Here is a 16,923-nt window from a genome sequence, read left to right as displayed (position 1 = left end):
AATCTGCAGGAGGTGAGATTTTAGTTGAAAATTAAAGGAAGTCAAAGAGATCAGCAGTCTGAATGGAAAAGAAATGAACTGGAATGGATGGTGTCCTCTCTTCAATGACAGAGAAGATAGAAAGAGGATGGGTTTAGGAGGAAAGATAATGAGTACTATTTTGAATATGTTGAATTTAAGATGTTACCAGAAATGCAGTTCAAGATGTCTAAAAGGATGTGAGACTGGAGGTCAGCAGAGAGATTGGGGCAGAAAGGATAGATTTGAGAACCATTAGCATATAGATGAAAAATACAGGACCCACTTTCACGGGATGGCTGAACAAATTGTGGCATATGAATGTAATGGAATACCATTGTGCTAGAAAAAAAATGATGAGCAAGCTGATTTCACAAAACCCTGGAAAGATTTACATGAATTGATGCTGAGTGAGTGAACAGAACCAAAAGAACATTGTACACAGTAACAGCAACAATTTGTGATAATCAATTTTGATAAACTTAGCTCTTCTCAGTAATACAGTGATTCAAGGCAATTCCAAAAGCATGATGGAAAATGCTATCCACCTCCAAAAAGACGTATGGATTCTGAATGCAGACCACAGCATTCTATTTTCACTTTTGTTGTTGTTTTTTCTTTCTTATACTTTCCCCTTCTGTTCTGATTCTTGTTTCACAACATCACTAATGTGGAAATGCTTAAAAAAAAGAAGTATCATTCACTATTCTTCTTTAAGATTGTCTAAAATATAGGTGGGAAGTGCATGAAAGAAAACTGAATTACAAGAGGAAGGTGATTATGTTCTTAAAAATGCTTTTACCTGGCAAGTTTGTTGTGAAGATAAAATAAGACGAGATTTATAAAGTGCTTAGCACTTAAGCCTGGCACATAATAAATGCTATTTAAATGCTTATTCCTTCTCCCTTTAATGCAAGCTGGCACCTTTTCTTTTTTTCTTTTCTGCACCTCCTCTAGATTAGAACTCTAAGTGATTTTGTTCAGCTAATATGTGCCAGAAATAAGACTCAATCTTCCTGCTCTCTATCTCTAACACCATATTGCCTCCTCACAAGAAATTCAAATGCTTTCATTAATTAATTAGCTCAGGGTCTCCAGTTTATAAAAATTAAAGAAATATCTTTCTCATAAATTTTCCTCCTAACCTCCAAATTCATATGCTTAGACAAACATCAGTATCACTAGTCATATATTTTATTAACAGAAACTAATAATACAAAAACCATAAATGAATATTTGAGCCATTTATCTGCTCTAAGAGATGTCACACAGTACCCAACAGTTGTAACCATAAGCTTCTCCAGAGCACTGGAAGCAAGTTAAAGCCTCTTAGGAATTTTTCTCATAAGATCTCTACTGAATATAATCCAGATCTTCATAATTTCTTTTCATATTCTTTCAAAGATAATAGTTAATTTTCCAAGTTTCACTCAGTCTTTCCCTCCAAGACAGTTAGCTCTTCAAGTGCCTCTCCACAATCTTCCTCATCCATGACCATTTAGTTAAAATTATATCTTGTTCTGCTCCCCTTGACCACTCCACTTCTAATTAGTGTAATAAGTAAATTTATAAGAAGCCAGTATAAAGAAGCAATGGGGAATAAGACTGCAAAGGGGAAGCTAGAAGTCACAGACAAACCATCCCATAAATTAAAAGAGCTTAATTTGCAAATTGTATAATAAATTAACCAAAATTCATGTCCTAGTAATCTGTGTCAGGACCTTCTGGTCCTGTGATATGTAAATACCAGACAAGTTCTAGACTTCACAAGCGGAGCAGCAGAACAGCAAATGATGCTGATAATTTTAAGATGATGTGGACATGCTAACTTTAAAGTTTTACAAACAACTCTGAGATGTTATGATATGTTAATGAAATAACCCCAAGGTGATACAGGTAAGAGTTAGTCTTTTCCCCTATAAAGATGAGATGTCAAACTCCTGCCCCTCAGCATCTAGATCCCCAGCATGGATACAGGAATGATTCTCTGTCTCTTCCCTTCCCCTTCTCTTCCTTGCACTGCTTGCCTTCCCCTACCTCCCCCCACCTTCCCACCCCCCTACCCCCACCATCTGCCTGTGAATCCCTTTCAACACTTATCTCAGTAAACTTTGTACTTTGTTAAAGTATGAGCTCACCTCCACTTGCCACTGCCATTGTGGGCTTTCCCAGTGAGTATTATAAGAACACCTGCCCTGTATCATTATTTAATAATTTTATAAATTATCAATTTTCAACAATCAACTGTTCAAGTCTCTTACTAATTATAACAATTAATTCAGCAAACCTCAGGAAAATTCTCAATCCTCTCTCAGTTCCTCATAATCTCTTTCCAGAGATTTATATGAACTGATGCTGAGTGAAATGAGCAGAACCCAGAACATTGTACATAGTAACAAGATTATGTGATGAACAACTATGATAGATGTAGCTCTTCTTAGGACTGCAGTACTACAAGACAATTCCAAAGGATTCATGATAGAAAATGTCATCAACATCCAAAGAAAGAACTTTGAAGTCTGAAAAATATCCAAACACACTATTTCCATTTTTAAAAAAAATTATCTTTCATGGTTTTCCTCTTATGTTACGATTCTTCTTTCACATGACTGATGTAGAACTATATTTAATATGATTGTACATGCATAACCATGTACATATATTGCATATACATTGTATAATCAATATCACATTGTTTGTCATTTTAGGGAGGGAGGAGAAAAATATAGAACTCAAAATCTTATAAAAGTGAATGTCGAAAAAATTTTGAATAAAGTTCAGAAGTATCCCCTTAAAAAGTCTCTTTCCAAGATAATAGTTAACTGTCACTCTTTAAGACTTTATACTTTCTCTTAAAAGTATATTAACAAAGAGATGTCACTAATAAAAAAAAGTATATTAACAGTGAAAAAAGGGATTACATGTAAAATGAGAAGTTTCCTCATTTACAAAATGGAAGTAACAATATCACCTATCTCTCAGGATTTTGTTGTAAGCGTCCAATGAGATATTTTAAGTAAAGTGTTTTAAGAGCCTTAACATACTATGTAAATAGGAGCTATTTTATCATTAATAATAAATATTTGTGGATTCAATAATATCCCTTTTGAATTTACCTGGGTTTTTTTTTTCTACAAGAGTGCCAGTGTAGCAGGAGCCAGAAATAGATCTTTCCCTTTCAGCTTTAATTCCTCTAATTATATTTAAGGCCCAAGTCCAATGCCGATTCAATATCAATCATCCATAACTAATGATGGTGATGGTATCAGATGTATGCAGGCGCGATTCTACTCTAAATGCTAATATAGGGAGAAGTAGAATTGGTAGACAGGTGTAACAAGTAGTGATGATGGGTTCTCCAGCCACGATGAGTTCCCCCTGCCAGGAAAACAGCTCTGTTTGTATAATATTAGTGTAGCTGGAGAGCTCCACAACCTTGGACGATGCTCTCTCTCCTTCAAAATCCCAACTTTTGATTCCACTTACTGTTTCTCACCTGTAACACTTCAGTTCCCTTCTCTACACCTTTGCATCGAGTATCCCTGATGCATGAAAGAAAAACTCTCCTTCCTTCTTTGCCATGTCTTACAACTCCTGGATTCCTTCCAAGACCTGGTTCAACTGTCACTTTCTACAAGAAGTCTTTCCCATTTCTTCCAGCTACTAGCTCCTTCCTTTTTATGGCTACCTTCCATCTATTTTGTTAGCATCTTATACATTCTTAATTCCAGAGATTTACAAGAACTGATGCTGAGTGAAGTGAGCAGACCAGGAAATATTGTACAGAGCAACAGCAGAATTATACAATGATCATCTGTGATGGACTTGGCTCTTCTCAGAAAGGCAATGATCCAAGACAATTCCAAAGACCCCATGATAGAAAATGCCGTCCACATCTGGAGAAAGAACTATGAAGTCTGAAAAAGTATCAAAGCATGCTATTTCCACTTAAAAAATTTTCTCCCACTAAAATGTAAGTTCCCTGAGGGCAATCACCCTGTTCTTGCCCTTTTTTTTATCTCTAGTATTCAGCACATTGTCTGACAAATACGTTGTTCAGTCAATTCAGTCGTGTCTGACTTCATGACCCTGTTTGGGCTTTCATGACAACCATATTGTAGGGTTTGCCATTTCCCTCTCCAGCTCATTTTACAGAGGAGGAAACTGATGTATAGTGGAATAAGCCTGCACAAAAAAGATATAAACAAGGAGACACAATCCACTTATTTCTACCACTCGGATCTGTATTTTGATTCTAATCCCGAAAAATGAAGCAGCATTGAAATAGTCCTGGGCAACTGGTTGGCCCTGTGTGGACCTATAGAATAACTTTGGGCAGTCTGCAGTGATTCTGGCTAACATTGCTTTATATTTGGAGGTTAAACAAGGTTTAAAACAAGGTGAAATGACCTGCTCAGGCTCACACAGTTAGTGTCTGAGGCCATATTTGAATTCAGGTCTTTGTGACTCCAAGCCCAACACCGTACCACCTCACTACTGCACCTGGCACCTATTTGTTGTTTATTGTTCTCGTTCTCAAAGAGAACCAATGATATAAGGAGGGTGATCTCTTGACTTGCAAGTAAATTGTGCAAAATCATCAGCCTTAATCACTCCTCCAATCATTGGAGTCCAGGAGCAAAACACAAGTCAAGATGACTCTTGATGGCCCCATGATGCAATGGAAGACCTTGGTCTTTTTAAGTTAATGTTTTTCCCAGGTCTCAATTTGTCTGAGGTAACACTCATTTAATAATGAGTAAGGTACTCATTTAATAATGAGTAAGGCTAGGTAAGAATTGAGGCAAAATTGAGGAAGATTGTGGAGAGGCACTTGAAGAGCTAACTGTCTTGGAAGAAAAGACTGAGTGAAACTTGGAAAATTAACTATTATCTTTGAAAGAATATGAAAAGACATTATGAAGATCTGGATTATATTCAGTAGAGATCTTATGAGAAAAATTCCTAAGAGGCTTTAACTTGCTTCCAATGTTCTGGAGAAGCTTGTGGTTACAACTGTTGGGTACTGTGTGACATCTCTTAGAGCTGATAAATAGCTAAAATATTCATTTATGGTTTTTTGTATTATTAGTTTCTGTTAATAAAGTTTGTGAAGTTTGCCTTCACAAAAGAATCAGTCTGGGAAGGGATGATCCTCAGAGTTTCTGGCCAGAACAGAAACAGCTGCTATTTATACTCACTCCAAACAATGAGCAAATGAGACTATTATATCAGTGAAAGCAAAAAAGTGCCTTGGTAAAATAAAATGCTTGTTTATTGATTGAAGAATGGATGGATGGGTGGTAGATTGATTAAAACAAACATTATTTAGTATATTTTGCACCAAGTGTTTTGGAGGATATAAACATTCTTTGATTGTGGACTAATTGCAACATGAAGTTGAATAATATAAAAACAAGGACAATTTTGCCCATTTTCCAGACACTGTTGATTTCTACCTAGTTAAAACAAGAAGATAGAATTATAAAACTTTTTGATCTGCCCATATTTATCAGATCCTAAGAGCACTATGGAATAAAACAATGATTTAAAAAAATCTATTAGACCAGTGCATTTGTCAAAAGATCCTTCCTCCTTTAACCTCCAAATATAAAGCACTGTTACCCAGAATCACTGAAGACTGCCCAGAATTAGTCTATAGGTCTGGACAGGACCAACCAGTTGCCCGGGACTATTTCAATGCTGCTTCATTTCTCAAGACCAGAATCAATATACAGATCTTTGTGGCAGGAATTAAGTGGATTATGTCTCCTTGTCTATATCCTTTTTGTGCATGTTTATTCCACAAATACTATCAATAAATCCCACAGTTACAACTGAGTATGAAGCTATGTTTTCATTTTCTGAAATCCCAGACTGGAAAAGCATAAAAATCAAACACCAGCTTTTGAATAGATAGTTTCCCCTCCTCTACATGTAGATTCTCCTTTTATTTATTATTTATTTTATAAATTTAATTATATACATATATAGATATAAAAATAAATTATAAACTTATAAAATTTTATTTCTATGTATTCATTTTCATTTACTTATTATTTTTATTTTTAAAAATTATTTATTATTATTAAATCCCATGTTAACTTTACCTAGGATGTTTCTAGACCACTTGTCATCATTAGTGTATTCTCAGTTTACTATTCACCTGAGTAAAATATAATTAAAAAGCCAACTTGGCCTCAAATTTTTACATTTTAATTTATTTTTAAATTTAATTTTATCTAATACTTATCATTTAATACTAATTATCTAATAATTATACCATATATACGTGATTATTATTTATTATCTAATATTTATCATTCCCCAAAATCCAAATAAATCATTTGAATGTTATATTCTATTTGGAAGCATCCCTTCCCCATTTATAAGGATCCTCCTAACTCCTAAGAGAATGTGCCAAGAATTTCAGGTTGGCTATGTTTCCCAAATGTTCTGGCACTAAATAGGAAAGACAGACTCATAAACACATGAGAAAAGCAGAAGAGAGGGCAAAAAAGTTCCATGTTTCAATAAAAGTCATTTGGCTGAAATGGACAATGGAGTGAGAGATCTAAGAGCACCCACTTTGCCCTGAAAGTGCCTGCCCCTCTGAGGGAAGCTGAGAAAGAAAAGATTCCTACTGTGTAATCATAGTCCTATCATTATTCTGCTAAAATTAATTGTAGGAGCATTTGCTTTTGCTGAATATTCTTCTTCCTGATCTTCAAAGCCCTGCACAAAACCACTTATCCCCACCAATGTATGCTAGTCCCTCCGTATACATTATAGGAGATAGGAACAGATTGGAACTGGGATTTCATTGGGAGGGGGAACCAGGTGAGAAGTGGGATTTGAATCCAGGTCTTCCTAGCTCCAATGGATAACTACTACAGTGTTCTGTCACTCACAGACTCTGCATTCTTCAGCCTCAGGGACTTTGCTCATACTGTTTCCTATATCATTTTTCTTCTCTTCACTTGAATTCTTACCATCCATCCTATAAAGTCAAACTCATGTACCATCTCCTCTGCAAAGTCTTCCTCAGTCCCTCTCATTAGCAACAAATTCACCGCTTTTTTGAGCTCCCTAATACATTTATCATATGATATTATGAATTAAAGCTAAATGTCTGTCATTCCTTCTCCCTTGCTCCTTCCCCGACCTACAAGATCAACGATGGCAGGGACTCTGATTTCAACCTAGTGCCTTCCCCAGAGCCTGCTATGGTTCTTAATAAATCAAAGCATTGTTGTGGAATGGGATACAGTGCTGAATGTAACGTTGGAAATACCTGGGTATGCATCCTATCCTGGGTGCCTATGAGCTCTGGAAACCTGCAAAAAGCCACTTAATATCCCTGAACCTGAATTTCTTCATTTATAAAATGGAAGTAATAATAGCACTTACTTCACAGGGTTTTGGTGTGAAGATACAATAAAATATTTTAAGCTAAGTGTTTTGAAAGTCTTAGCATACTATATAAATATAACAAATATAAATATCATATATAGTATAAAAATAATCAAATAAATATAAATATGAGCTACTTTATCATTAATAATAAATGCTTGTGGATTGATTACTGTCCCTTTTGCATTTACCTGGGATTTTTCCCCCTACAATGGTCCCTGTGTAGGAAGAATCAGAAATAGAAATCATGACCAATACGAAAAACTAAATTGTCCAATGGAAGAATTGAATGTCATTTTCTCCCAGAAGCCCTTGTTGTTCCCATTCTGTTTTAAATCATGGCTTCAAAGAAGAAGAAAAGAAAGAAAAGAAAATTTCTCTAGGGGGAGATTTGAAAGGAGCTGGTAGAACCCAAATACTATTTTAAGAGCAGCTTATTTTCTCCCCCTAAGGTAGTAGCTCTTTTTCATAAAAATAATTTCCATTTTTGTCTGCCAAGTCAAAAGCAAATCTCAAGTGGTCCAAGTTCTTTTTCACTCTCCTTTTGTGCACATCCAGGATAAAATGGCAGAGCTATTTTTCAAAAGCAGGTAGCAGCTTGAAGCGGCCTTCTCTATAAAAAGTGAATAGCCAGAGATGTGGGGGTTGTAGGAGAAAGAGTAGGGATGGGGAATGTTTTAACAGAGACTTATGACTACAATTCAGCACTTCAGCACAATTTAGCATTTAGCTTTATGGCTGCTCTGATACCACTGATGCCATGGAAAAGGTCAGCAGAATAAATAATCATTCTTTATAAAGGAAAGAAGGAAGGAAGGAAGGAAGGAAGGAAGGAAGGAAGGAAGGAAGGAAGGAAGGAAGGAAGGAAGGAAGGAAGGAAGGAAGGAAAGGAGGGAAAGAGAAAGGGAGGGAGGAAGGAAGGGAGGGAAGGAGGGGGGGAGGAAGAAAAGGGGGGAAGGAGGAAGGAAAGGAAAAAGGAAGGAAGGAAGGAAAAGAGAGAGGAAGGAAGGAAGGAAAGGAGAGAGGAAGGAAAGTCTATGAAACAAAGTGTCCACTGTCCTTGAGTATGGAAAAGAGAGAATTTAAATGGGCATATAAAAGGCTGTGGATTCCTGGTCCTGTGAACTAGCCCCACAGCCTTGCCATTCTCATTGACTCTGTGTGCATGTATATTTGTGTTGTGTTTCTCTATGTTGGACAATGGTGGGAGTGGAGGCACAGGGTAAATAGGGACTTTTACTATCCTAGATGGGACACAGAGATGAATATATCTTCTGGTCTGTGAATTGTCACCTTTTCTTCTTCCCTTTCCCATCTAATCAACAGAGCTCTCCTACTGGGAACACAGAGAAACAAGTTTAACTTCTGGGAACTTTCCTTCTTAACTACCTGGATGATTGGGAAATTGTATTTATTCAGTTACACAAGAAGGGCTTCCAGCTACCTTAGAATCCAAAGGGAAATGTGCTGGATGCCTTGGTAGGGCAACAGCAAAAGTGTCACAAGCCTCAGATTTAGATGTAAAATCCTATGATCTGTAACCAGAAGAAAAGAGCAAGAGCAAGCACTGAATTAGAATCATAGATTTAAAGCTAGAAGATATCTTGGAGGTCATTTAATATAATCACCTTATTGTAGATGTTGGCCAGGGCCACACATACAAAAAGTGCCAGAGCTGGCCAAATTCAGTGGTCTTTAATCTATACCATGCTTCCTATTCTCTCTGTCACTCTGGGTATGTCTGTCTGTCTGTCTTTCTCTGTCTCTGTCTCTGTCTCTGTCTCTCTTTCTCTCTCTCTCTCTCTCTCTCTCTCTCTCTCTCTCTCTCTCTCTCTCTCTCTCTCTCTCCCTCTATGTGTCTCTCTGTTTCTCTCTGTCTCTGTCTCTTTCTGTCTCTTTCTCTCTCTATCTCTTTCTCTCTGTTTCTTTCTGTCTCTATCTCTCTGTGTGTCTCTGTCTCTGCTCTCTGTCTCTTTCTTTTTCTCTCTGTCTCTGTCTCTCCCTCTGTCCTATTACCTGTGAGCTTTATTCCAATCTTCCTGACATCCATTGAGATCTTCATCTGTTGGGTGCTGCTTTCCATGGAATACATATGGTCCAAAATGCCTCATTCTCAGATAACATTTCCTTTTCCAAAGTATTCTCCTATCTAGTCTCTTGCTTCATCCTTCTAAGCTGGGTATGGACATCTCCATTGTACAGATTGGCAAGCAAATGTATAGACCAGGTAAGTGACTAGATATGGTGTGTTGGTCAGTAGCCCAGGTGAGCTAGATTCAGCTGGATGGGACACTTCCCTCAGGATCCCACTGACTCGGTGGCTGAGTTTCTGTATAATTTCTTTCCAGCCTTTTTTCCTCCAAGCCCCCTAAATGGAGCTGGGGTTTAAGGAGGAGTCTGGCTTCTTGGTCCTGGGAGCTTCTGAATTTCTAGCAGCCCAGCCTCCCTTCAGCTTGTCTAATTCCCTCCAGAAGCTCTCTGCAGACGACAATGGAAAATTGGATGCCATTCAGGCCACCATGATTTCCACCATGGACAGGAAGTTGGAAGGATTTAGATGAAAAATGCAGGAGGCCCAGAAGAAGAGGAGAACAAAATCATTGTCTCTAAGGAGTAGTTTTGCTCCTTCAGAACCCCCAGGAGTGGGGCACAGTGGATAGAGCTCAAGGTCTGGAATCAGGAAGACCTTTGCTAGCTGTATGACCCTGGCAAGTCACCTAACACTGTTTGTCTCAGTTTCCTCATCTGTAAAATGGGTTGGAGGAGGAAATAGCCAACCACTCCAGTATCTTTGCCAAGAAAACTCCAATTGGCTGTCAATAAAAAGTTATTTAAAGAATTAAAAAAAAAAAGAAAAGAAAACTCCAATTGGGGTCATGAAGAACTAGATACAACTGAACAACAGAGCCCCATTCTCACTGAGACCTAGGACAGCTGCTGTAGTGAAGAAAAAGAGTAAGAGCACATGAATTTCCAGATATAGTAAGGAGATAGTAATACTATTAATAATAATAATATCAATAATAAGTAACACTTATGTAACATTTTAAGGTTTGTAAAACTTTTTACACATGTTATGAAATTTGATCCTCCCCACTGTGAGGGAGATATTATTATCCCCATTTTATAGATTCAAAAACTGAGGCTAAAAGAGGTTAAATTATTTAAACAAGATCACTCAACTAGTAGGGAGAAGTCTAATCAAAGCTGACTGTTGGGTGTAACCTAACAGCCTTCTTTGGTCCCCTCTCCAACTTCACAAAGCACTTTGTTTTGCTCCTTTGTAGTGAATTATTTGTGCATTGGTTCTCTTCTGGACTTTTACAATTTTGTTTCTACTTACAAGGAATTTTCAATGCAGAATCTTCTTCTGCTAATGTGGATGGGCAGCTTGTCTATAATTAAGAGGTTTAGAGACTGCTCAGACAAGAAGAAAGCAACTGAATTACTCAGTCACAATTGTGTACGTCAGGGTTAGGATTTGGGCTCAGAGCTTCTTGGATTCAAACCAGGATGCTACTAAGCCACACTACTTCTCCTAAGAAATGTATTTGCCATTTGTTTTTGTGTATTCTAGTGATACAGAGCAAATCCCACTATGTTATGGCCGGGAATTAACTCAAGTCAATCCCATGATAATTTATTTTCAATATCGGAATGAAGTGAGATTTTTGTTTGTCATTTGACAATTAACAAAAGAAAACTTATTTAGCCACATAGAGACAAGAATATTAGACACAGATATTTAAGATTTAAGATTCCTCTAGCTGATTTAGTTAATAAGGTTTATATGCCTTTGGGCTCACTATTATAGTCTACCAGCTAAGCACTCAGACCTTCTCCTGACTGTTTCAGAAACCAGCAAGTGATATTTATAGTTTAAACCTAAGACAATCAAGTCTTAAGGATGGCTTCAATTCCTTTTTAAGGAAAAATTAGCCTAACATATGGATATAGCTCAGTTTGGGCTATTGCTTCAATCACACCTATTATTAATCAATCAATATATATCAAATACCGTATACTAGACATCAGGAATATAAAGACAAAGATAGATAGATAGATACATAGATAGATAGATAGATAGATAAATGAGTGGATTCTGCTTTCAAGTAGTTTATGTATATTCTGTTATATCAGCTTACAAGACTATAAGGCTCATGAGGTAAGATCATAGCCTGAGATCCAGTTCTCATATAAATATTGTATTTCCTCCAGCCTATTCTTCACACAATAGGCATTCAATCATTTCTGTATAATTTAATCGAATTCTTTTGTGCTCAGAGCTAGTTTTGGGGAGAATCAGATGAATTGTGATCTTCCACTCTTAACATTACCTTCCCATTTTCTATAAGAGGGAAACTGAGGAAGAGATTATGGAAATATGTTGTCTTTTGCTTATTTTCTGTCTATGTCATGACATAGCATGTACCCACTTTTCTTCGCCTTCCATAGTCCAAATGCATCTGACCTCAAACAGTGAGATGGCTCCTCTACTTTGGGTCAGGATTCTTTGGAAGTTTCCTTAGAATGGGTCTAAATCTTTGTATCCCCATTTCCTCTCAACCACCCATCTATCTTTACTTTGTTAACTTAATCTCTACCACTGGAAACCCTGTCCATCTTCTCTTCTATTGAAAGTTTTCCCCTTCTTTAAGACCAAGATCAAATTTTACTTTTTCCATAATATAAATGGCACTATCTGGTACAGAATGATGGACTTGAGACTTGAGACAGAGATTTGAGTTCAAATTCTATCACACATTCTTGCCCCTGGGCAATATCTGTTTGACTCAATATCATCATTTAAAAAAATAAGAATAATACTATCTACCTCACAAGGTTATTGAGAGTATCAAAAGGTATAAAATACATGCAAAGCATTTCACACACCTTAAAATGCTATATAAATGCAAGTATAACCTGGAGTTTCAAGAACGGAGAAAAACCCAGTTTGAATAAAACTCTCCCAAATGATGGAAAGAATGATGACTTAACCCTGCACGCCAACCCAAAGATTGGCATTGGCCCAAGAGCTTTGGAGAAAACAATCATTCTCCATCCCTGCTTTGAGAGAGACAAGTACAGCTTCAGAGTGTCTCTTTAGAGGAAAGACTTTGGAAGCAGCAAACAAATAGCAGAAGCCTGTGTTTCAACACATTCCTCATTTATAGCTTACTTCCCCAGAGACTCAGTCCTTGAGATGGGAGCCTCTCTCTTGCTTGAGTGAGATCTCAGCTTACTCTTGTTTAAGAGCTCATTTACTCTTGTGTATTGTCTGATACACTCTCATCTATAGAACTTTTCTAATTTCTATTTGCTGTTTGCATAGATGAAATGTGTTTACTCACTATTCATTATTTGGGATAGTCTTTTAGGTAACTGGGATTTGATGGAAAGAAGTCAGAGAAGGTTGGATTATCCTTTCTCCTTCAAGAGATAGCAACTAAGAAAGTGGTTCAAAATGTAGAAATTGTGCCTTTAGCTCAGAATTATGGTAGAAGAAAGTACAGAATTTGTCATTCTCTTCTGGTACCCTTTCTCAGAAATTGGAAAGGTCACCTTCATGCTTCTTCTTCTGCTCCTTTCAAGTCTGAAATGAAATCTTTCTTGGAAAGGGGTGGATTATCTCTACCTCTACTTCTTAATCTAGCCACATTTAGACACTATATGAACATCCACTTTTAAAATAAACAGCGTATACCTTACACTATTGTTTTCATTTTGCCATCTCTGACACTTTGCGACCCCATTTTGGGGGATTTTCTTGGCAAAGATGCTGGAGGAGTTTGCCATTTCTTTCTCCAGGGCCGTCTTTTACAATTGAGGAAACTGAGGCAAACAGAGCTGAAATAACTTGCCAGGATTACATAGCTAGGAAGTATCTAAGTCTGGATTTGAACTCAGGTTCTCCTGACTCCAGGCCAAGCACTCAATCTACTGCACCACCTGACTCCTCCTACAACTTATACTAGCTGTTTATTCTTGTCTTCACTTTATCTAATATATCCACTTTATTACTCCTATCTTTACTGACCCATCCATAGTCCTTTTTCTCCCCAAAAAAATAATCATTTGAGGGGAAAAAATTGGAACAAAAGATTTGGCAATTGTCAATGCTGTAAAATTACCCATGCATATAAATTATAAATAAAAAGTTATGATAAAAAAAATAATCATTTGTCTATCGTGAAAGGATTGATTGTTGTTGTTCAATCATATCCAACTCTTTGTGACCCAATTTGAGATTTTCTTGGCAAAGATACTAAAGTAATTTGCCCTTCTTCAGGGCCCCCTTTTTACAGATGAGAAAACTAAGGTAAACATAGTTATGTGACTTTCCCAGGGTCACACAGCTAATAAGTGTCTGGGGCCAGATCAGGTCTTAATGACTCTAGGCTCAGAGCTCTCTCCCCTGTAGCACCTAAGAGGTAGGATTTCTAGCCTTGTGGTTCCCTATGTACAGCCCCCAAGGACCTCAAGAATTTTAATTAAACCTCCCATGCACATATTCTTTTCTTATTGTTTTTATATATCCGTACACTTTGATGGTATGGACTGTTTCTTACCCATCTCTCTATCCTTACCTTGTTTTACCCTGTTTAAAGACTCCTGAAAAGACCTTGAATGTAGTGGGTGTTTAACATTTGTTGGGTTGAATAAAGGGAGCAACAACGTAGCCCTTAGATCTCTCTCCCTTAAAGAAATTCCACATCCGGAGACTTGGGGAATGATTTCTAGGTAAGGGATGCAGTATGAGGCTGAGTGGCCGAAAGTTCTCACCTTTCTCCTGACAGCACGAGAAACGCTCATCATCCTTCAGCCCACTCTGCAGCCAGTTTGTTTTGACAAACCGCCTGGGAAAGAGGGAGTTGCTGCTGACACACTGCCTCCAAACCTTATCTGGAGAATGCCTGACACCAGCCTCTGTAGGAAGTTATAAAAATGTGCTTATGCTGCTGGTCTGTCTTGATAAGATTTCCAAATTGGAGCCCAAGTTAGGGGAAAAAACACAACTTTGGTTCCTCTGCTTTTGGCCCCAGATGAACCCAGACCAATTTCTAGACTGTTGAGATAAAACGGGGTGTGGTATCTCCTCTTGTTCTCTGGTAGGTCTCAGGACTATTCCTTATAGTCACCAACAAAGGGAAAACGGGGGATGGGAAGAAGGGGAGAAATCCATATTCTTATAGTGGCTTTTAAAGTTCCCATGTTGGGAAACATGCTAACTTCATGAAGCCCCTTCTCTAAAGGGCCTTTTTGTATAGTAGGCTATTATTAATTTTTTTCCAAGATAAAGAACATGATTATCAGGAAGTAAGTTCATGACAGAATCATAAATCAGATTATTTTCCCAGTTTCTGAGCATTAAAGGAAGGGAGGCAGACAGAGACAGAATCCACTGAGGAGGTAGAGGAGAAAAGGAATGTGCCTTTATTTAAACAGCCTTTTAAGTATTAAAGCAATTCCTTTCTGAATTCTTATTAAGACAAAATCTCAGTTTGGGAATGATAACTGGGGTTGTTGTCTTTGCTTATTATTGGTCTCTGAGTTATAAGAATATGCTGGTAACTGTCTAGCAAACAGCTCTCTGGGGGAAACCATGTTTGTGACATACTTCTAAGTTTAATCTCAATAATTAAGAATTTCACCATCACTTTCTGAAGTTTAGTAATCAACAAAACAATAAAGCAAGACCTGAATTGAACCATTTGCTAATTTCTGAGGTGTAACAGTATACACACTAAAAATTTAACAATTGGCTTCCATGAGATGGTCAAAGTTGGCTCCAGAAACTTGCCTGCTGGGACCCCCTCAAAACTCAAGACAAGAAATGGTCACAGAATTCTGAAAACTAGTCAGAGAAAGGCAAGCTAAGAGGAAGAGTTGGAAGAGTGGGGAAGACTCATCTTCATGAGTTCAAATCTACCTTCAGACTTCTACAAACTGTGTTACTCTGAACAAGTAACTTAACTCCCTTTGACTCAGTTTCCTCATTTGTAATATGAGATGGAGAAGGAAATGACAAATTACTCCAGTATCTTTGCCAAGGAAATTCCAAAAGGGCTTACAAAGAGCTGAACTCAACAACAAGAAGAAAGAGAGAGCCCATGAGGACATATCAAGAAGCAGATGGAATGTCAGAGCTGGAGAAAATCATAGAGATCATTAAATTTATTGTACAGATTGTGTAGATCTACATTTTGTAAATTATGTAGATCATTGCTCATTGTATAGATTGAGAAACTGAGGCACAAAGAAGGGAATTAATTTAACCAAAATCACATATTAAGTCAGTGACACATCTGAGACTAAAACCTAAAGACTCTGACTGTCAGGGCTGGGTACTTCCATCGCCTACTTTGAATGTTGAAATTAGAAGGATTTTCCTAAGAAGTCATCTCCAGGACTTCTTAAATTTTTTTCCACTCAGAACCCCTTTTCACCCAAGAAATTTTTACTCAATCCTATGTATTTAGAAATAGATATGCAAATTAAACATTTACTGGGGCTTATAAGTTACAAGACTCTTGTGGGGTCGTGACCCACAGTTTTAGAAGTTTTGATCTTGTTCACTTTCCCACCAAATTCAAGAATTCGGTCTACAAAATCTCAAATAATAATTCTGCCCGAACACTTGGACACTTCAACAATTTTCACTATGCTATTAGATATTGTATCCCCCAATAGAACTCTTTGAGGGCAAAGACTGATTTTTCTTTTGCATCCTCAGCACCTAGGACAGTACCTAGCACATAATAATTAATAATAACAATAGCCAGCATTTATATGGTGCTTATATATACCAGGCACTGTGCTAAGTATCTTATAATTATTTCATTTGAGTCTTACAACAACCCTGTCAGGTAGGTGCTGTAACTATTCCTATTTTACAGATAAACTGGAGCAAATAGAGGCTAAGTGACTTGCTCAGCATCACACCTGAGGCCATATTTGAATTCAGATCTTCCAGGCCAAGACACATAGCAGGTGCTTAATAATGTTTTTTGAACTGAATAAGCTGGTCTGTCTAGCCATCTCCACAATATATTCTTAATAAATGTTTATTGATTTACAACTCATTGCATTAATGGTATCATGATATAGAAGAAAGTTCTGAAGACAGAATACCAGCATTAAAGTGCTAGTTCTGAACATGAACAAATAACTTAACCTCTCTGAATTTCATTTGTAAAATAAGACCAGTAATAATGGTACTACTTTCTCACCAAGTAATAAGGAAAATCCTTTGTCAACCTTCCAGGGTGTTACAAGTATGCGCTATCATCAGGTACAGCTCAAAGTGTTAAACATTCATCCTATGGAGCCAAAAATGTCTCCCTGGAAACTTCTTCTTTTAGGTACTGTGCAGCTACATGCAACAATCCTCTAAATATTGGAAGGCAGTTTTCATGTTTCCTTTTCATGTTCTCTTCTCTTCCCAAAATTTGCTCCACTTCCCAACTTCCTTATTTTTGTTTATCTTGCCAC

This window comes from Antechinus flavipes, chromosome 1 (assembly GCF_016432865.1).
Source record: "Antechinus flavipes isolate AdamAnt ecotype Samford, QLD, Australia chromosome 1, AdamAnt_v2, whole genome shotgun sequence".
In the NCBI taxonomy this organism is placed as follows: Eukaryota; Metazoa; Chordata; class Mammalia; order Dasyuromorphia; family Dasyuridae; genus Antechinus; species Antechinus flavipes.
Note: the sequence above shows the minus strand (reverse complement) of the source record.